The sequence below is a fragment of the Silene latifolia genome, chromosome Y (genome assembly GCF_048544455.1).
Source record: "Silene latifolia isolate original U9 population chromosome Y, ASM4854445v1, whole genome shotgun sequence".
NCBI lineage: Eukaryota > Viridiplantae > Streptophyta > Magnoliopsida > Caryophyllales > Caryophyllaceae > Silene > Silene latifolia.
The window spans coordinates 49,633,924-49,656,421 of NC_133538.1; the positions used below are offsets into that span (position 1 = coordinate 49,633,924).

A 22,498-nucleotide genomic window follows, 5' to 3' on the forward strand; every position below is an offset into this window, starting at 1 on the left:
GTGAACTCAAATCTAAATGCAAAGTGAAAAGCCAACATTATACAAATTGGTTTGGTGATACAAGTACATCAAATAGTCATACTGTCAAAACTTTACAACTCGTTTGCGCAAATTAAGAGGTCCATTTCATGCTAAAAAACATCTGAGACAAACATCACAAGATTACAAGTTACAACCAGGTGAACACCCACGGAAATTCCTTGCAAACAGCAGACAACAAACAAACATGTCATTCACTATCTAACTCAGAACCTTCGAGCACCATATCGATTCACAATCACTTGAACAACCAGAAACATTCAACAATGGATCACTATCGCAAGAACTCAACCCTTGTTTTATCTGCAAACTGCTTACCTAGAAAACAGGAACTGTTTCGAAACAACAACGCCTTTCTTCTGTACTCGATTAAGTTTCGAGTTCATACTCACACAGAAACTATCACCACTCACAGTTACTCCTGAATTTGCAGATAAATATTGTGACACATTCGTACTCGATTCAATATCCATCAAATCATGACATACAACACTCGATTCATGCTCGGAACTAGAACAACGTCGAGATCCTTGCTTAAGCTACATCAATGTCGCATGTGCATACCAATTCATAATCAATTTTATCAATTAGGGTTCGAAGTAACATAGATCAAATCAATAAATTAAAACAGTTAAAATAAAGAAAATACCGAAAATTGAGAGAGATCGAATCGTCTTTATGAAGCTTAGAAGGAGGTGTTTCTTGTTCGAACCATTCCACCATTTATGGCGATGAAGACGACGACAATCTTATATGACACCTGATTATTATACATTAAAACAAGCACAGTTCTAATGTTCAATACAGTAATTTGAAACCTGCCAACCATCTGACGATCATATATACATTTGTGTATGAATTGAGTTCAATACAAACCGTCTAACAAGCAAGATAGTAGAGGATACACATGGTATTACTAGCAAGATACACATATTGCTACCTCAGATGCACACGTTATTTCTACTGGATACACATCTCGATTTGTGTATCCGGCAGTAATACCATGTGTATCCGGTAACAATATCGTATGTATCTGGGTTGATTATTTGTGTATCCACCATCCAACCACAACTACTACAACCATCGGGCACCTACCACCACCACAGCTACTGTGGACCACCACGAATGGCACAAGATATGTCACCAGCCAACTCCGATGAAGCTGGTGTTATATTGTGTAATATTGTGTAATACTACGATTTTGTAAGCCTTTGGGTACTCTATCGAGTCGGCCTTACTCTGTCGAGTAAGGGTGTTTTGGTTTTTAAAACAGTTTCTGTCTGTAGGGTACTCGATCGAGTAGCCTTGGTACTCGATCGAGTAGCCTTGGTACTCGATCGAGTAGGGGGCACTCGATCGAGTACGTCAGTTACTCGATCGAGTGGCTCGGTTTACGGGTAATGTTTTGTCGGGTTTTGTTAATAATGCGAATAGGTATATATAACTTTCCGTCATCATTATTAAACACTTTTATTAAACCTAATCACTTCAAAAGAGATTTCAAACTACGTTCTTCGCATCTTTCGCATTATTGACAAATCCCGGAGCTTGAGAGGTCGGAATTCATCATCCTTTACACTCTTGTGATCCTTGCGTCGAGGGTAAGATTTACGTACCGATTTTATAGTATTTTATTAAGTTTGTTTAAACCCTAATTTGGGGGATTGAGAGTTTTTGTTAGTTTTTATGATTGTTAGTAATTATGTGATCATATGTTAGGAGGAGGATTCGTAGAGGAGGCTTTTTGATAACAGTTGTTGAGATCGTCTGATTGTATTGCATTCCAAGTAGGGTTTCCCTACTCAGTATTAGTCACATAATGTGTTGGTTGTGCTTTGTGATTGTTGAGCTTTATCGTACGAGTTTTGTAACAATTGTTGGGTTTGATTGCTGATTAGTAGTTGTGATTGATTGTATCTGACTGTGTTCTTCGGGGTGCCTCCCTGGCTGAGTGGAGTCACTTGCTGGAGTGGCTTCACGCCCATGATTCGCCTTCTGTGGAACCCGCCACAGAAAGGATGTGCACATTAATGGATTTGGGTTTATCGCTCGACGGAGATGAGCGGCGCTTAGGTGGGAACGGCTGCGGTCCCCCACTGGCGGTGAGGAGTAACCTGTTGCGATGGGTACTCTGGCAGGGCTACACACTTTAGTGTGTAGTCAGTATTGTGGAGTTGGTGATGGAGTTCGGGGTTTATCTGTGACGATTGAGCTGTGTTGTGTGTTGTTTTATTGAGTTATGTAAATTGTGTGATTAGTACTGACCCTGTTTAATTGTTTTAAAAACTGTGGTGATCCATTCGGGGATGGTGAGCAGTTGTTGAGCAGGTATGAGTCGAGATACGTGGGATAGCTGGGATGTGTCGCCACCAGATGATAGAGTCTTCCGCTGTAGTTTTGATAGTTTTTAGATAGTTGTTTTGAGATTATGTAAACCGTATTTTGGCAGTTGGTTTTGGATTGTATTTACTCACTTAAACTTTATACCATTTAAACGTTGTTTCTTTATTGTCTTTTGATTATCATTTCCTCGGGAAACCGAGATGGTGACAGCTTTATAACTGAGTGGTCCTGATAAGGCACTTGGAGTATGGGGTGTCACAAAGTGGTATCAGAGCGACGATCCTGAAACCTGTAGCTAATGAATCCAATGAACATAGGGAGTCAATTAAAATGAATCCGGGGTAAAGGTTCTAGGAGCTAATGCAAAGACTTGGGAGACGTCCTAAAGTCGCGAACTCGCCCTACAATTTTGAACCAATCACATGGGGGGGGGGGGGTATATGTTTGAATCGTATGTGTTGTCTTTTTGTTTGTATGAGTACGTAACGATATACGTTGAGAATCATTGAATGTTGGAAGTGGAGAATTGAAATTGTGGTTGAAAAGTCGGTGAAGTATGTTTATATGTTGATTTGAATAAGGAAGCATGATGGTTGTTTATAATGTGGCACTTGATAACATGAAGGAGATTATTTTGTTGATTGTATGAGGAGTTGCGTAGATTTGCATGCGTAGTTGTAATTATAATGTTGATATAATAATGAATGCATAGTACGTTGGGATATGTGAGATAGCATGCGGGTAGTATTCACGAGTCTGCATGACTCGATCGAGTGGGGGGCACTCGATCGAGTGGGTGAGGTACTCGATCGAGTGGGTATTTGACGTTTTTATGATCAGAATCGTGTTTTTGGGTACTCGATTGAGTACATAGGGGCACTCGATCGAGTAGGGGACACTCGATCGAGTGGCTTGTCAGCTCGATCGAGTAGAATCAAAAGGTATGTTTTGGGTCTGGAGTCGGGGTACTCGATCGAGTACGTGGGGCACTCGATCGAGTAGCCTCAGCTCGATCGAGTGGGTTTTGGCACTCGATCGAGTGGGTTTTGGCACTCGATCGAGTGGGTTCTGGGCAGGCTGTTTTTGTGTTTTGAGTTATAGTATGTATGTTTATATCTACCTTTTCTTATATAGTTTCAAGATGCCGCCAAAGAAAACCGCTTTGTATGCGAGAGATGAGAGCATGAACGTTGACGATATAGTTAAGAGGTTAGAGCATCAAGATGCTCTTACGGAGGCCCTTAAGAGAGTGGGGAAAGATAAGGAGGTTGATCGCTCAAAGATCAGTCTATACATAGTGAGGTTTAACCCAAAAGAGTATAAGGGGACCGGGGAGCCAATTCTTCTTGACAATTGGCATCGTGAGATGGAGAACATTCTGGATCTGGTACATTGTCTGATGAGATGAAAGTAGAACAAGCTGCATTCTACTTGAGGGAAGCGGCTGGTGAGTGGTGGGATAAGGTGAAGGTGGGTGCTAGGGAGATGTATGCGAAGCAAGGTCTGCCTGCTATACCTTGGGAAGAGTTCCGGAGGGCTATGAGGAGAGAGTTTGTACCTGAGCATGTGAGGAGTAAGCTGAGGGAGGAGTTTGATGGGTTTAAGATGACATATGATATGTCGGTAGCTGAGTATTACCGGCAGTTCAATGAGAAGTCTAAGTATGCTGAGGACATGGGGTTGAGTGATGAGAACTTAGCGCTGAGGTTTGAGAAGGGGTTGACCCCCAAGATTATGGAAAAGTTACCCGTGGGAATCCTTACTGATGTTAAGGAAGCTTATGAGAGAGCCGGGAGAGCTGAGAGGTTGGTGGAAATGGCCCGGGATAGGGGAGGTGAGAAAAGAAAGGCTGAGAGCGAGGGTGGTGGCCAATCTAATTACAAGAAAGGCAACCACAATCAGGCTAGAGCGGTTTCTTCTGGCTCGGGGTTCAGTGCTGGGGCTTCCTTTGGGCGTGGCCGTGGGAGCGGTAGTGGTAGTTGGGGAATGACCTGCTTTGGCTGTGGCGGTGTAGGCCATAAGAGACATGAGTGCACGAGTGTACCGGGAGCTTTTTAGAGATCGGCTTAGGGGAGCTATTTTCAGGGTCCGACACAGAGTTATGCGAGCAACAGAACAACTGGGTCATGGAACAACCGGGGAGGTCAGAGCAACCAGGGTGGAGGTAACCGCAATGGCGGTAATTCTTATCAGAAACCAGCTACGAACAACAACAACAATCGGGGTCGGGTGCTAAGCCGACTACTTCACCCGATCTTGTCCGGGAGGTGGACAAAAAACCAATGGAAAGCTGTATATGATGGAAAAGAAAGCAGTTGAGGACGACGCACATGTTATCACTGGTACCTTTCTTGTTAACGGTATTCATACCTTTGTTTTGTTTGATTCGGGGGCGTCTCAGTCGTTTGTATCTTCGAGTCATGTTAAATGGTTGGGTCTGAGTGTATACGAGTCTGTAAGTGAGCAAGTTTTTATACCTTCGGTTGAGTCTGTATCATGTGGGAGGTTGTATAGGGATGTATCTATGATAGTTGGGCAAGTTGATCTACCTGTAGACTTACTAGAGTTTCCTTTAGACGGTTTTGAGATGATAGTCGGGATGGATTGGTTAGGAAAGTACAAAGCTAAGATAGACTGTCATCAAAAGAAAGTGTCTTTGAGAGGTCCTAAGGGCGTTAGTGTGTCTTATCGTGGGTTTGTGGTCAAACCCAAAGTTAAGTTGATTGCAGCTGTGACCTTAAAGCCTTATCTGAGGAAGGGGTGCCCGTTGATCTTGTGCCATGTTAGAGATGACCGGATAGAGAGTCCGACAGTTGATTAGATACCAGTGGTGGGTGAGTTTTCAGATGTCTTTCCAGAGGAGATTCCGGGGTTGCCGTCGAAGAGGGAGATAGATTTCACGGTTGAGTTGAAACCGGGGACGGGGCCAATCTCTAAGGCACCGTACCATATGGGTCCTAAGGAGTTGGAGGAAATCAGGAAACTGCTAGATGATCTGATAGAGAAGGGATACATTAGACCTAGTGTATCACCGTGGGGAGCACCAGTTCTTTTTGTGAAGAAGAAAGATGGGAGCTTGAGGTTGTGTACAGACTACAGGGAGCTGAACCGAGTGACGGTGAAGAACAAGTATCCTTTGCCAAGGATAGATGACCTGTTTGATCAGTTGAGTGGTGCATCAGTCTTTTCCAAGATTGATTTGAGGTCGGGGTACCATCAGGTGAATATTAGGGAGGTAGACATACCAAAGACAGCTTTCACATCGAGGTATGGCCATTATGAGTATGTGGTGATGCCTTTTGGGTTATCTAATGCACCGGTTGTGTTTATGGATTTGATGAACAGAGTTTTTAGTCAGTTTCTGGACAAGTTTGTGGTGGTTTTTATCGATGATATCTTAGTCTATTCCAAGACTAAGGAGGAACATGAGGAGCATCTGAGGATTGTGTTGCAAACTTTGAGGGAGCACGAGTTATATGCTAAGTTGTCTAAGTGTGAGTTCTGGTTAGAGAAAGTTGCTTTTCTGGGGCATGTGATCTCTAAGGATGGGGTAGTTGTGGATCCGGCAAAGATTGAGGCAGTGACCAAGTGGGAAGCACCAAAGATTGTTGCTGAGATCAGGAGTTTCTTGGGTTTAGCTGGATATTACAGACGGTTCGTGAAGGATTTCTCCAAGATTGCTAGACCTATGACAGCGTTGATTTGGAAAGAGAACATGTTTCGTTGGGATGAGAGTTGTGAGACGGCGTTCCAAACATTAAAGGAGCGTTTGACCACAGCTCCTATCTTAGCATTTCCTGAAGGGAGTGAGAACTTTGAGGTTTATACAGATGCCTCAAAGAATAGCTTGGGATGTGTGTTGATGCAGAACGGTAAAGTGATTGCCTATGCTTCTAGGCTATTGAAGCCTTATGAGGAGAATTATCCTACACACAATCTAGAGTTGGGTGCAGTGGTGTTTGCTCTCAAGATTTGGGGACATTACCTTTATGAGGCGACCTTTAAGGTATTTTCTGATCACAAGAGTCTCAAGTACATCTTCACTCAAAAGGAGTTGAACATGAGACATAGGAGGTGGATGGAACTGATTGGCAATTATGACATGGATATTATCTACCATGAAGGGAAAGCCAATGTTGTTGCTGATGCCTTGAGCAGGAAGAGTGTACATTCTTTGTGTACAGCTTTATCTTTGATGAGGTTGAGAGACGAGGTGGGAAAGTTTGGGATACATATGATGCAGAGAGGGGATGCCATGGGAGATTTGACAGTGCAGCCTGATCTTTATGATGATATTCGAGGGAAAAAGGCTTTAGACCCTAAGATGGTGGAGTGGAGAGCTAGAGTAGAGAAAGAGACAGTGTCTAGATTCTCTATTCATTCAGATGGTAGTTTGAGGTTTGATGGGAGGTGGTGTGTCCCTAATGATGAGGAGCTGAACAAGACAATCATGACAGAGGCACATTGTACACCATATTCAGTGCATCCAGGTGGTGATAAGCTATACAAGGATTTAAAGAACACGTTCTTGTGGCCTGGGATGAAGAAAGAGACAACATAGTTTGTGGCCCGTTGTTTGACATGCCAGAGAGTTAAAGGGGAACAGCGACGACCACAAGGTAAGATTCAGTCTTTAGAGGTACCTGAGTGGAAGTGGGAATCCATTTCTATGGATTTTATCGTGGGTTTGCCAAAGAGTCAACAGGGTAACAACATGATATGGGTAATAGTGGATCAACTGACCAAGTCAGCTCATTTTGTGCCAATGAAAGATACATGGACCAAGGCACAATTAGCTTTGGCTTATCGGAAGCATGTGTTGAGATTGCATGGAGTGCCTAAGGACATAGTATCTGACAGAGATGCGAGATTTATCTCAAGGTTTTGGAAAGAGTTGCAGGAATCTTTGGGAACAACTTTAAAGATGAGTACAGCATTTCATCCTGCGACAGACGGTCAGACTGAGAGAAAAATCAAGACTCTTGAGGATATGTTACGAGCTTGCGTGATGGATTTTGGTGGTAGCTGGGAGCAGAGATTAGATTTGATTGAGTTTTCTTACAACAACAGCTATCACACCAGTATTGGCATGGCACCGTTTGAGGCTTTATATGGGAGGAGATGTCGGAGTCCGATTTGTTGGGACGACAGTGCTGAGGTAGTGGTTCTAGGACCAGAGATGATACATGAGATGGTTGAGCAGATTAAGATGATCAGGGAAAGGATGAGAGCGGCTCAGGATAGGCAAAAGAGTTATGCAGATCTACATCGCCGGGATATAGAGTTTCAGGTTGGGGACAAGGTTCTTCTGAAAGTGTCTCCTATGCGTGGGGTTATGAGATTTGGGAAGAAAGGCAAGTTGAGTCAGAAGTTCATAGGGCCTTATGAGATCTTAGATCGGGTTGGAGAGGTTGCTTATCGTTTGGCTTTACCAACTGTGTTGGAGAGAGTGCATAATGTGTTTCATGTATCTCATCTGCGGAAGTATGTGAGTGACCCGTCACATGTGTTAAAGGCAGAGAGCATAGAGCTAGATGAGTCCTTGTCTTATCTTGAGGTGCCTAAGCAGATTCTTGACCGGAAGGTTAGGAAGACTAGGAGTGGTGAGACAGTTTTGCTTAAGATCTTTTGGTCTAATCATGAGGTATAGGAAGCTACATGGGAGGCAGAGGAGGCCATGAGAGAGCGTTATCCTTTCCTTTTTTACCAGGTATGTATGGTTACGGGGACGTAACCTTGTTTCTTTTAGGGGGGTAGGAGATGATCGCAAAGAGTTTTTACACCCTTTTTGTGTTGTGTCGGTATGTTTTGTAGTGGTTTGTGTCGGGTTGAGTTTGGTTGGTAGCATGTTTTTATGTTGAGTTTTATGTTGGTTGTCGTGTCGGGAGTGTGGTGGTATGTTTTGTTTTGTTGTGGTTTGAACTTCGGGGACGAAGTTCTTTTTAAGGAGGGAAGCCTGTAATACTACGGTTTTGTGAGCCTCTGGGTACTCTATCGAGTGGGCCTTACTCTGTCGAGTAAGGGTGTTTTGGTTTTTGAAATAGTTTCTGTCTGTAGGGTACTCGATCGATTAGCCTTGGTACTCGATCGAGTAGGGGGCACTCGATCGAGTACGTCAGTTACTCGATCGAGTGGCTCGGTTTACGGGTAATGTTTTGTCGGGTTTCGTTAATAATGCGAATAGGTATATATAACTTTCCGTCATCATCATTAAACACTTTTATTAAACCTAATCACTTCAAAAGAGATTTCAAACTACGTTCTTCGCATCTTTCGCATTATTGACAAATCCCGGAGCTTGAGAGGTCGGAATTCATCATCCTTTACATTCTTGTGATCCTTGAGTCGAGGGTAAGATCTACGTACCGATTTTATAGTATTTTATTAAGTTTGTTTAAACCCTAATTTGGGGGATTGGGGGGTTTTTGTTAGTTTTTATTATTGTTAGTAATTATGTGATCATATGTTAGGAGGAGGATTCGTAGAGGAGGCTTTTTGATAACAGCTGTTGAGATCGCCTGATTGTATTGCATTCCAGGTAGGGTTTCCCTACTCAGTATTAGTCACATAATGTGTTGTTTGTGCTTTGTGATTGTTGAGATTTATCGTACGAGTTTTGTGACAGTTGTTGGGTTTGATTGCTGATTAGTAGTTGTGATTGATTATATCTGTCTGTGTTCTTCGGGGGTGCATCCCTGGCTGAGTAGAGTCACTTGCGGGAGTGGCTTCACGCCCATGATTCACCTTCTGTGGAACCCACCACAGAAGGGATGTGCACATTAATGGATTTGGGTTTATCGCTCGACGGAGATGAGCGGGGCTTAGGTGGGAACGGCTGCGATCCCCCACTAGCGGCGAGGAGTAACCTGTGGCGATGGGTACTCTGGCAGGGCTACACACCTTAGTGTGTAGTCAGTATTGTGGAGTTGGTGATGGAGTTCGGGGTTTATCTGTGATGATTGAGCTGTGTTGTGTGTTGTTTTATTGAGTTATGTAAATTGTGTGATTAGTACTGACCCCGTTTAATTATTTTAAAAACTGTGGTGATCCATTTGGGGATGGTGAGCAGTTGTTGAGCAGGTATGAGTCGAGATACGTGGGATAGCTGGGTTGTGTCGCCACCAGATGATAGAGTCTTCCACTGTAGTTTTGATAGTTTTTAGACAGTTGTTTTGAGATTATGTAAACCGTATTTTGGCTGTTGGTTTTGGATTGTATTTACTCACTTAAACTTTATACCATTTAAACGTTGTTCCTTTATTGTCTTTTGATTATCATTGCCTCGGAAAACCGAGATGGTGACAGCTTTATACCTGAGTGGTCCTGGTAAGGCACTTGGAGTATGGGGGTGTCACATATTGGGTCACCCCAAACGTCATCATCAGCACTCAACACCAAGCAAACTTCGAACAACATGAATAATTTCACAAAAAAAATAGCAGGCAGTGATCTCAAAACCATTTAACTACCCGAAAGTATACATTGAAGGGCCATATGGAGCAGCGTCTCAGGATCATATCAAATACGACGTCGTCGTGCTATTATGATCACCGCCACCTTCAGATCGTACAAGCTCTAACCGACGGAGAGAGTACAGTAACAAATCTACGCCTTAAAGTAACGAGAATACCAACAATATTATTGGTATTTCTGAGTTATGATCACCTCCACCTTCAATTTTTGATTCAGGGGAGTCGTAAATTTTCGAGTCAAGCTTGCTCATCAAAGGCCATTCCTAGATATTGTATGTTGATTGTATTTTTAGAAATTTTATTCTAAGAAAATTGTATTTAAATTACAACAATGTAATTGCAGACCAACATAAAACAGTTAGCATTGCATTTATTATATAATAAGATATGGATCATACCGTAACCAGTTTAATGCTACTTGGGTTTGGACGGGCAAAGGTCTCTCGAGCAAATTCTTCATCTCTAAACCATGAAAACTGATCTCCTGTATCACTGGCGATACCGCACCGCACCTTGTCTCCATCACAAACCATACCTCCGACAAACATCATACCAATTGATCACCTGCAACTCCATTTTTGTTTAATCTCGCATCATCAAACCACCATAGTTTGGACGAACGCGCCTCAACAAATAACATAAATCTAATTTTTTATAAAAATTGAGATAGATCTAAGAAAAACAAAGAAATGTTTAGAAAACTAATTACACTGATGATATTTTTGGAAGATTTCGAATCAAAATTGAGTAAATAATGACTTAAAATGCACCTAACTGTGGTGGTGGTGCGGCAAGCAGGGTGGCGACAGTGTAGACGATGCGCCGAGGGAAGGGTTGCAAAAAGGAAGACGGTCGCAACGAGAGAAGAGAAAGAGAATCGAGAGGATCGCCGGCGAGTTTGCTGGAGGAAACATGGCGATCGTCTCTGCCGGCATCTAGTGGTGGCTGTTGGAGTTGGTTGGAAGTTGATTGAGGTGACAGAGAGGATAAGGAAGGTTGGGTTTATTTACGCTTTCGCATAAGCAGCAGAAATGATGTTGGCTTGTTATCTTAGTGTTTATTGCCTAAATTAGATAGTTCGCACTGAACTTTAGATTCGTACAGATTCCTATTTCTATATGTATATATATATATATATATATATATATATATATATATATATATATATATATATATATATATATATATATATATATATATATATATAGAGAGAGAGAGAAGGGTTCTCATGAGTCCACTATATCATATAAGTCCCTAAGTCCTCATATGGATTATTGGATGTAAGGGATGGATGGATGAGATTGCATCTAAATAGAAGGCCATAATTCCCTCCTCCTAATCTCCCTCCCTAATCCTCCATAACTCTTGCTAATTCTGTATAACTCTTTCCTTATTCTATTATCACCCTACTCACTTCCTCGTTATCACAAACTTCCCTTTTCTCTCTATATCTCACATGCCCTCATTTTTCTCTCATAAAATAAAACCAAAAAATTATAAATAAAAAAAACCAAAAAAACAAACAAAATAAAACCCAGATCCCGACCATCTGACAACCGCGCGCACACTACCACCACCACATACACAGATCTGCCACCGCCTCCTCCCTCTCGTCTTCCGCCACCACCACTCCGCTTCCCACCACCATTAAAACCCGACAACCACCCCCGTCTTCCGCCACCGGCTGTCCTCCAACCAAAACAAAATAACCCACATCCCACGACGATGTCGTTGCTTTTTATTTCACATTTCGTTTGCCATTTTCCTCATCCGACAACCACACCCTCGTATTTTTCGATTTCCATGGATTTCGATTGGGTTTTTTTGGTTTGCTTTGGTTTCTTTGTTTATTTTATTTTGTTGTCCTTTCGTTGGATTTCGATGGATTTTGTTGTTTTATTTGTTTTTTTTTTGTGTATTTTTTCGATTGGTTTTTTTGTTCTTTTGATTGGTTTTTTTGTGTGTTGTTGTTGGTTTTTTAGATTTATTAATTTTTCAGATCTAAATTCGTCATATTATTGCAATTAAAGTTATACCCTTATTATACTATTTACAACTAAAGTTATACCCTTAAAACATTAAAGTTATACTATTTACGACTAAAGTTATACCCTTAAAACATTAAAGTTACACTATTTATGACTAATGTTATACCCTTTACAAATTAAAGTTATACTATTTTGCTCTAAAGTTATAACCTTGAACTAGACGAAAAAATGAGTTGGTGTTCCAAATTCGATTGCTTGCGATTTAAAATCTTGTCTTATTTTGTATTTTTTTAAAATAGTTTTATTTTACATTTTAATGTTTAGATAATGGCTTTTTTTTCCAGATCTAATATTGTTGGTTTAAAGTTATTATTGCTGCTTTTATGATTTCGGTTATATATTGGACTAAAGTTATACAATTTTGGGTTAAAGTTATACGATTTTGGACTAAAGTTATACCCCTAAAACATTAAAGTTATACAAAAATGGACTAAAGTTATACAAATATGGACTAAAGTTATACAAAAATGGACTAAAGTTATACAAATATGGACTAAAGTTATACAAAAATAGACTAAAGTTATACAAATATGGACTAAAGTTATACAAATATGGACTAAATTCATACAAAAAGTACTTATATAAATTCCAATTAATTTATCGAAAATGGACTAAAGTTATACAAAAATGGACTAAAGTTATATTAAAATGGGCTAAATTTATATAAATAAGAAGTAAAGTTATACAAAAATGGGCTAAGGTTATACAAAAATTGACTAAAGATATATAAAAATTGACTAAAGTCATTAAAATTATACACATTTGTATTGGAGTTATACATTCGTTGAGTAGAAGTTATTCATATAGTTAATAGAGTTATACATTCATTGAGTAGAAGTTCAACACATTCCTAATGTATTTGTATATCTTTAGTCCATTTTTGTATATCTTTAGTCCATTTGTGTGTAACTTTAGTCCTTATTTGTATAACTTTAGTCCATATTAGTATAACTTTAGTCAGTTTTTGTATAAATTTAGTCCTTATTTGTATAACTTCAGTCCATATTTGTATAACTTTAGTCCTTATTTGTATAACTTTAGTCCATATTTGTATAACTTTAGTCAGTTTTTGTATAACTTCAGTCCATATTTGTATAATTTCAGTCCATATTTGTATAATTTTAGGCAATTTTTGTATAACTTTTGTCAATTTTTGTATAACTTTAGTCCATTTTGGTATAACTTTACTTCATAACAGTATAACTTTTGCCCATAACTATGTAACTTTAGTCATTTTATATCATTTTTATATAATAATGTGAAATATAAGATTAAAATCAACAAATTATAAGAATTTTATATAGCTAAGATTAAAACAACAAATTTTATGAAAAAATTTTTAGTAGATCTTAGATGAAAAAAAAGTATCTCACAAAAAAACGAGATTTAAAACCCGAAATCTTAAAAAAAACGTATAACAAGAAGAGATTCGAGAAATTGAATAAAAAAACGAGAACTAACAAAATAAAAGACAATTAAAAGAAAATAAAAGACAACAAAAAAAATGAATGGAAAAAACAACTCAAAACATAAAAATTAACACCAAAACGGAAAAAAAAAATTAAAAACGAAAAATAAAATACCGAGGTGGCGGCGGTGGGGTGGCGGCGGCGGGAGTGGTGGGTGGTGAGTTGGTGTCGGGTGGGGTGGTGGTGGGTGGTGGTGAATGAAGATGGGAGGAGTGGGTGATTTATTTGGGTTTTGGTTTTTTGGGATTTTGGGTTTTTTAGAGAGGAGAGAAAAGTGAGATGTAGAGAGAGGAGAAGGAGTTGTGATAATGAGATGATGAATGATTAGTGAGGTTGGTTTATTGAATTGATGAGTTAATTAGAGAAAAGGTGGAGGGATTAATTTGTAGCCACATATTGACATCAAATCTTAGCCTTCCATTGCCTTGATCCAATGGCCCTTAGAAGGACTTATGGACTCAAATATATAAGGTGGACTTAGTTGATCCCTTCTCTCTCTCTCTCTCTCTCTCTCTCTCTCAATGAGAACGGTGAGAACGAACCACCCATCCCATTTATTAACAACAATCAGGTGAATTACCCCAATCTAAATTTTATTCATCATCAATCCCAATCAACTATCATCATCAACATGCACCAGCTATCATCACCACCACCAGAAGCCGGCAACCACCACTAGTCGGCCGACCAGCCTCCACCATGGACGCCGGCGAGCACTACTGCCACTCGTTTTTTTACTTTCGCCTGAGTTCTACCCATATCTCCCATTGCTCTCTCCTACTTCCCTTTTTTAACCAATCGTAGTTTCCCTTCGCCGGCGATAACATCAGACACCACTTCGCTATTAGACCACATACCTAGCTGGCGACAAGATTCGACACTTCTTCAATGTCAGCTAACAATTTCGCCATCGATGGTATGTATCAGGTTGGCCAAGGCAACAAGAAGCGCCGTTATCCCCTCTCTTCCATTTTCGCCCTTTCGATCGTTTTGCTGTTTTGATTGATTTTTGCTCAACGATTGTGAGATTGGGTATTTGTCGAATTAGGTTTCATTATCACGCATTTCTTTTCAATTCGATCGATTTTGCTGTTCTGTTGATGGTTGTGATAATGGGTATGTGGAGGAAATGGTGATTAATTCGTAGTTGTGATCTCACCACCTAGGTACAGCGTCGTTGAAGTCGTCGTCGACGATTGGTGAAATCGTCGCACTTGGTTAATGAGGATTTTGCTGCTGTCGTCGGAAGAAAGTAGTGTTGGTGAAGGTAGTGTACTAATATCCGCGACATTCGATGGAACTTGTACTAATATCCGGAGCACCTTGTGTTCAACCAAGCATTCCTGCAAATTCTACAAGTAATCAATATGCCATTCAGGTTCCTGGAATGACGTAAATCACAAACACGGCGAATCTACATCAACCGTATCTTTCTTACCAACAGATGATAATGCAGGCAATACAGGTGATGATTGCATTCTCTTATGCGATCAAATTTACATTCGGGCATTCCGGATCCTTTCATTGAACGGGGTGAATTCAAAGAGGGTCGTGACTCGTGAGGTTATTCTGTTTACACTCTAAAAAGAGTGTATATAAAATTCTGGTAAAAAGTGTACTTACAATAAAAAAAGTGTATCTACATTCTTCAAAAGTGTATATAGAATTTCAGTAAGAAGTGTATCTACACTCTAAAAAAGTGCATATAGAATTCCGGTAAAAAATATACCTAGAATAAAAAAAGTGTATCTACACCCTAAAAAAGTGTATATGGAAAAAGTGTATCTACACTCTAAAAAGGTGTGTATAGAATTTCGGTAAAAATTGTACCTAAAAAAAATGTATCTATATTCTTAAAAAGTGTATATAGAATTTCGATAAAAAGTGTACATACGATAATTAAAAGTGTGTTTGTGATTTGGTAAAAAAAAAAAAAAAGTGTCCCTAGTATATATATAAGAGAGAGAGAGAGTCGGGATCCGATGAGAACTACTAAATATTTGAGGATTGAGTAACGAATGAAATACCACAAGTTATTCTAAAGAGTATCACTCGCGAATAAAGTAAAAAAAAACACACTCAGACCTTCTTTAAAAAATCATAACGCACGACATTTTTATTTACTTTACACTTTCTCTCTCTAAAACTGAATCAAAAACAAGGGATTGAATTAGCGAATCAATCAAAACTACGAAGGAATAGCGATCAATCTTCAATACAATTGCGTTTTGAGCATAATTCAGGTACCAATTTTCCTTAATGCTCTCGAATTTTTGAATTTAGGAATATTTTAGTGAAATAATTGTTTAAATCGAGTAATTATGCAACTACAGTCATCAATTACTATCATCACTTGCAGATGCTAATTTAGATATGAAGATTATTGCTAGACTTTATTAATTTTCATTTATTTTCATATAATTGAAAATTAGGGTTTCGTATTGTTTCAATCTCGTAAATTAGGTTTATAATTGTTCGATTGTGAAATTTAGTGGTCGACATTGTTCGATTTGAAAATTAGGGTTTCGTATTGTTTCAATCTCGTAAATTAGATTTTTAATTGTTCGATAGTGAAATTTAGAGTTCAAAATTGTTAGATTTTGAAAATTAGGGTTTCGTATAGTTTCAATCTCGTAAATTAGGGTTTTAATTGTTCGATAGTAAAATTTAATTGTTCGATAGTGAAAATACAGATGAGGAATGAGTAATGAAAATGACAGTTTTGAATGAGTAGAATGAGTAATTGTCGATAGGCTGATTGTTTACGAAAACCTTGTGATACTTTTATTTGTACGATGTGATATTTTATGTGAAGATTAGTGGTACTAAATCTTCATACATTATTTCTAATACATGTCATATTGTTTCTCAGTATCAAGAAAATGGACTTGACGGTTTCGAATAATCCTAAGATATTCAGCGACGTAAAGAGGCCTCTAGCGACAAACGACGTGGTTGAACGACCACAAACCAAGAAGTTAAAGGCTGCTAATAAAAAGAAGAGCAAAAACGATGAAATGGCGATACAAAATACAGTAGTAGAACAGCCTGACGTCAAGTAAAAAAAGGCACAATCACTTCAGACTAAGTGTAAGCCACAAAAGTTGGTTGAGTTGATCAACAACTTAAATGAAGAACAAAAGAAGGCTGTGAGGGACATGTTGTTCTTGTATTAAGTAAAATCAAGAAATGTGAGTGATTTACTTGTATCATAGCCAACATGTATATCTAAATTATGTTGTCTTTTGTTAATCTGCTGTATGTAGAACAATTAATATGAAGAAATCCGCTGCGTATCTTTGTTTCATGTGTTACTGTAGATTTGGTGTCTGTCATTACTTTTCGGAATGTGCTTTATTTGTAGGATCGAAGAGTTTAAATGTCCTGATGCTTTTGTAATACTCCGTATTTTTGAGTCTCTGGGTACTCTATCAAGTAGGCCTTACTCTGTCGAGTAAGGGTGAGTTGCGTTTTAAAATAGTTTCTGACCTGTTGGGTACTCGATCGAGTAACTAGGATACTCGATCGAGTAAGGGGGCACTCGATCAAGTAGCCGGTTTACGAGGAGTTATTTCTCGGGTTTTGTTAATTATGCGATTAAAATATTTAAGCTTTTCCGTCATTGTTCTTAAACACTTTTCAAAACCTAAATTACTGTCAAGAGAGAAAGCAAATTACGTTCTTCACTTTAATCGCATTGTTAGAAAATCCCGGAGTTTGGAAGGTCGGATTTCACCGTTCGTTATACCGTTGAGATCCTTGCGTCGAGGGTAAGACCTATGTACCATTTGTATAGTATTTCCTTTAAGTTGTTTAAACCCTAATATGGGGATTTGGGGGTTTTGTGTAGATTGTGATTTGGTAGTGTTATATGTTTGTATGATAGGAGGATGTTTTGTAGAAGAGGCTTTTTGATACAACTGTAGAGACCGTCTGATTGTTGTGCTTTCCAGGTAGGATTTCCTACTCAGTATTAGTCCCATAATGAGATGATTGTTGATGTGTTGAGATTTATTGTTTGATTAATATCGTAATTGTATTGTGACGGTTGTGATTGTGATTGTTTGTCTATGGTTCTCGAGATGCGTTCTCGGTTGAGTGGAGTCACTTGCGGGAGTGGCTTCATGCCTTAGTTTCGCCTTTCGTGGAATCCGCCACGGAAGGGGATGTGCACATTAATGGACAGGGTTATCGCTCAATATGAGGAGCGGGGATTAGGTGGGTACGGCTGCGGTACCCCACTGGCAGGGCTGGTCCAGTGGACAGTCGGTGATTGATATTGATGGGACTGATGTGATTGTGTGTGTGTGTGACGGTGTAAGCTGTCTGTTTGTCTTATTGTTGATATATATAAGTTGTGTGATTAGTACTGACCCCGGTTGTTGTTTTGTAAAACCTGCGGTGATCCATTCGGGGATGGTGAGCAGTAATTGAGCAGGTTTGAGTTGAGTACTGAGATAGCTGGGATGTGCCACCGTCTGACGATAGAAGTCTTCCGCTGTAGCTTCGTAGTTTTATAAACTTTACTTTTAGTTGATTATACAGTTGGTTTGAGGACTTGTACCCGTATTTTGGGATTTGGCTTCAGTTGTACTTTTCACTAAAGTTATATCATTTAAAGTTATTTCGTTATTGTCTTATGAATATCATGCCTCGGGTAACCGAGATCGTGGAATCCTTATACCTGAGTGGTCCTGGTAAGGCACTTGGAGTATGGGGGTGTTACATATGGTATCAGAGCGACGATCCTGAAACCTATAACCAATGAATTTAATGAATATAAGGAGTCAATTAAAATGAACCCGGGGTAAAGGTTGTAGGAGCTAATGCAAAGGCTTGGGAGACGTCCTAAAGTCGCGAACTCGCCCTACAATTTTGAACCGGTCACCATGGGATATGAGTCGGGATCGCTATGTGTTTATCTTGTGAATTGTATACTTATATGGTGATGTGAGGCATGAATCAGTGGATGTATGTATGTGGAGAATGGGGAATGTGTAGAAAAGATGGTGATGATGTGATTTCGTAAGCTATTGATTGAAAGCATGATAGTTGGTTTACAATGTTGTTTTGAATCGTAGGAAAAGTATATGAGAATGATGAATGATGTGGTAGAAAAAGGAAGTAGTTCATATGTGATGATATGTGATGAGTAATGATGTTGCAGGATGGATGATTCATAATGTGACATAATAATAACATGTGAATAGAATGTTGTGTTGTATACGTATATTTTGTTTGCATAGAGTTGTATGATAAGTTTATGTACTTGTCCACGATTGTTCATGTGTATATGTTGTAAGAAGTGTGTAGCTGTAATGGATGAATTGGTTAGAAGAGATTAAGTAAGTAATTGCATAAGAATATGAAATTCATGTGTGTGGAGCATGTTTATGTGGGTAATGGATTGTATAATGTTGCAATGTTAGTAACATGTGAATAGGGGATTTTATGTCGTATATTATGTTATTGTGTACGTAAAGTTATAAAATAAAAGCATGTGGGTAAATCGTGATTGACAAGTTAAATAATCTATGTGCATGATGAATGTTGTTGCTTGACTTTTGAAAATAGTAACATATGATTATGAATACTGGTTTTATGAGTTTTGGACTGGTTTTGTTTGCTTGGTTGTTGTTTAAGCTGTTTGGAAGTAAAAATCAAATAGTTATGTCGTCTGATTACAGTAAAGTTGTCTTTAACCTGTTATAACTTGAGATGCATAAATGATTTTGATGTGATTCCAATTGGAGGTGATAGCTTGTTCTTTTACGATTTTAACGATAGGTCACACGCCCAAAACGACCAAGAAATGAGTGAGTTATGACTGTTTACTGGCTGGACAAAGGCTTTGAGAAATGCGTAGGTACTCGATCGAGTAGCCTTGGTACTCGATCGAGTAGGGGAACTCGATCGAGTACGTCACTTACTCGATCGAGTGGCCCTGGTAATTTGTTTTACGTGCTTCCGATCTTCACCTACTCGATCGAGTAAGTCACTTACTCGATCGAGTGGCTATAGATTTCGATCTAGTGACCCTGTTTTGGGTCATATGCTTATCTTTTGACTTCGTTGCATATTATGTTTAATTCAAAGATGTTATTTTACTTCTTTATGCATTGTTTTACATGTATGTTGATCCTGATGCGTAAGTTACCCAATCTTATGGTGTAGTGAGTGGCACCTATGGTGAGTAGGAGTTCGGTGGGAGGACATGAGTTCTATGTGTTGTGATAGATAGTGGAAAAAGAAAAGGGAGATTGGTATGGTTTAATTGAGGCATAGAGCATGTTTTGTGAGACGGGATGAGTGATATGATTGTGTGTTGAGTAATGTAAGAGTAACTAAATGTGGGCAAAGAGTGATGTAAGTTTAAGGAACGTGAGAATGAAAAGATTGAAAGAAAGGATGTGGATAGTAGCAACCTGAGATGTATAACGAATTATGGGAGGTGATGGTTAGAAATAGTGTTGAGTAAGAATATATGTAATGAAAGGTCGTTTTAGAGGAATTGAGAAGAGTGGTATATAGTGAACTTAATGGAGACATGTCGCGACGTGGATTTGCAGATAGTGACTGAGTTTGGAAATTTGTGTTATCGAGAGACGAAACTAATGTGTGATTTCCTTGGGCAATTAACGGTAAAAAAAAAAAATTTTGATTTCTAGAGATGTAATTGTTTGAACTTTAAATGTTGATTTTTATGGACAAATTAACGACAAGTGTGAGTGAGTGGAGTGATGAGAGGGGACCCATGGTAAGGAAGAGTGAGATAATATCGATAAGAAATAATGGGATTGGAATTTTGGAGCAATGAGAAGGTGATCGGAGCACTAAAAAGTTAGGAAGAAGTAATAAGGAGTTGAATGGTCAATTGCTTTAGTCGAGTGTAAAAAGAAAAGCATGAGGAGAGTAAAACTAAGAAAATGTTCACCGGAGTTATGTGATATAACAGTAAGGAATCGTCAAGATGCATGATAATATCATGAGGAATTGAATTAATGATTACACAGGAGCTTCGGAACAACAAGATTAGTCTTGAGTTTTGAGGAATTAAGGAAAGTAAGAAGTTGGTAGAATATCTGCAGGATATGAGATTTTGGTGGAGAGTTAGATGATGATACAATTAAGGATAGTATTGGAAATAATGTTGAGGTAATTTTGTTGATGGATTTGATACTCGTTATTGGGGATGATAACCAAAGATAGGGAAGAAACGATGATGTTTAGAGATGAGTGTAAGAAGTTTGATGTACGAACGGTAGTTGTGTGGAGGTGTTGTCGCTAGTGGTTCAGGTTAATGATAAATAGGAAAGATGGCAATTCTACAGAGGCTTATTTTGTAGAGATTGAATTGATAGGTATGGTTGTGAGAAAGTATAAGACATAGTCTTAGGAGGCGGTTTCTCATAGTGAGTGTTAGCTGTATAGTTATGTGTGGCGAAAGGTCTTGGTTATGCGAATGGAAGAATGTGATGAGGGGCATGCGAGTTAAGCTCGGGCGACAGGTAACCTTTGTTGAGTGGTAACTTACGTGATCGGGATTGATTTGGTTGGATGTGATTACTGTCCATGATATATAAATGTTTGTGTGAGGTTTTGACCTCACAAGACGTGGTATAGTGTGATTATCATAAAGTTGTTATTTGAATGTTCTGTAATGCATGTTGAGTACGCTGATCTAATTGAATGATATTCAAAAAGTTAATAATTTGAGTGATCTGGCATAACTGGCTATACTTGTATGTATTCATGATACATGTCAATCTGTGATATGGTAAGGGGATGATATTCACGAGGTTATTATCTGTTTAATTAATAAAATATGTTTTGTTATGATTTAGTAAAGTGGATTTGAGTTAGTTTTTCTTGTCTGAGAAGTTATTCTGAGTCAGTATTTATGGGAGTTGTATGCAGTTGTGATGACTATCGATGTGGTTGTGGTGCCTCGGGTGGTGATTCGGGCACGATATTTAGTGTTGTGATGCGGGTATTTTTGCACTCATGTGTGGTCATTGGTGGCGGTGTTGTGATGCCGTCACGGTTGTGGTGGAGTAGGCGGGATGATTATGATTCGAGTTTCGAAAGTACATACCAGTCATACATAGATTGTTGTTTTGTTTGATGTTGCTTCCTGTGAGTTTCATTTGTACGATAGACGTTTGTTTTGTTATCGATGTTTCTTACCACTTAAGTTTTGGAATGAGGGTAGAGTATGATATGAAAGAGAGTTGTATATGTTTTTATTGTTGTCATGTTATAGTGACATTCTTGATGGGACACGATTGTCGGAAGTTGTTACGGTACTTTTGGACCTTGTTTTAAGATGAGGCGTTAGACATAGTCATGGTAAGTGATTAGTGGAACATGTGTTATACTAATCTAGAAGCTGCACGTGGTTCATAATCAGTTTTTGGGACAGTGAGTGTAGGGTGTTGGGTATTAGTGTCATGTTAAGTTGTGTATGAGTTTTGCGGTAATGAAGGAAAGAACTTGAGGATCTAGTGTGAGTGTACGTAACGAGTGTGGATCGTGAGTTATGCTTTTGGGAGATAGGTGCTTTACATAGAGAGGTATGTTGTTTTGCAGTAATAATGGGGAATTAGTATGGTGTTTTTGCTACGAGTTTTATGATATAGGTTAGGTGGTGTGCCGAACGAGCCGAGGTATGAGGAATGTTTAAATAACGTGAGCCTTGGATATATGCATGGCGAGTGTTTAGATTATAGGTGGTTATCTTTGACATACGGTGGTGATGAGGATAATGAGACGATATAGCTAGGATTTAGTATTAGTGAGTTACGAGGACGTAACATTTATCTTAAGAGGAGTAGGATGCAATAAAAGAAAGTTTCATGGCGGTGCATGTTGTAATATAATTGGAAGTAGAGTGTTAGCGTAGCGTAAAGGAGGGATTTGTTTTGTGGATGATACTTATAAAAGGCCATGGCCGTGCTTGTAGTAGTGTGATGCTTCGGAGTGTGAGAATATTTTATATAGTGTTGACAGTTGGAGGATGATGTTATGAGTCTGAGTAAACTTCGAGGACGAAGTTCCTTTTAAGGGTGGTAGAATATAACATTCCGTTTGATGTTATGGGTATTTTGATATTGGATTGGCTCTGGAT

The 22,498-nt window shown here is 39.0% G+C and overlaps 1 long non-coding RNA gene across 2 annotated transcripts; it reads right to left on the reverse strand.

Annotated features, from left to right (window-relative positions):
• Nucleotides 1–36: 36 nt before the first annotated feature.
• Nucleotides 37–10,874, reverse strand: LOC141634064 (uncharacterized). 2 transcript variants are annotated; one of them, XR_012538803.1, is made up of 4 exons: nt 10,625–10,874; nt 10,253–10,498; nt 689–799; nt 37–578 (listed from the first exon to the last, which is right to left on the reverse strand). It is a non-coding gene; the product is annotated as an uncharacterized LOC141634064 (long non-coding RNA). The 2 variants fall into 2 exon arrangements; XR_012538802.1 differs by lacking the exon at nt 10,625–10,874 and having other exon boundaries at nt 10,253–10,612.
• Nucleotides 10,875–22,498: the final 11,624 nt, after the last annotated feature.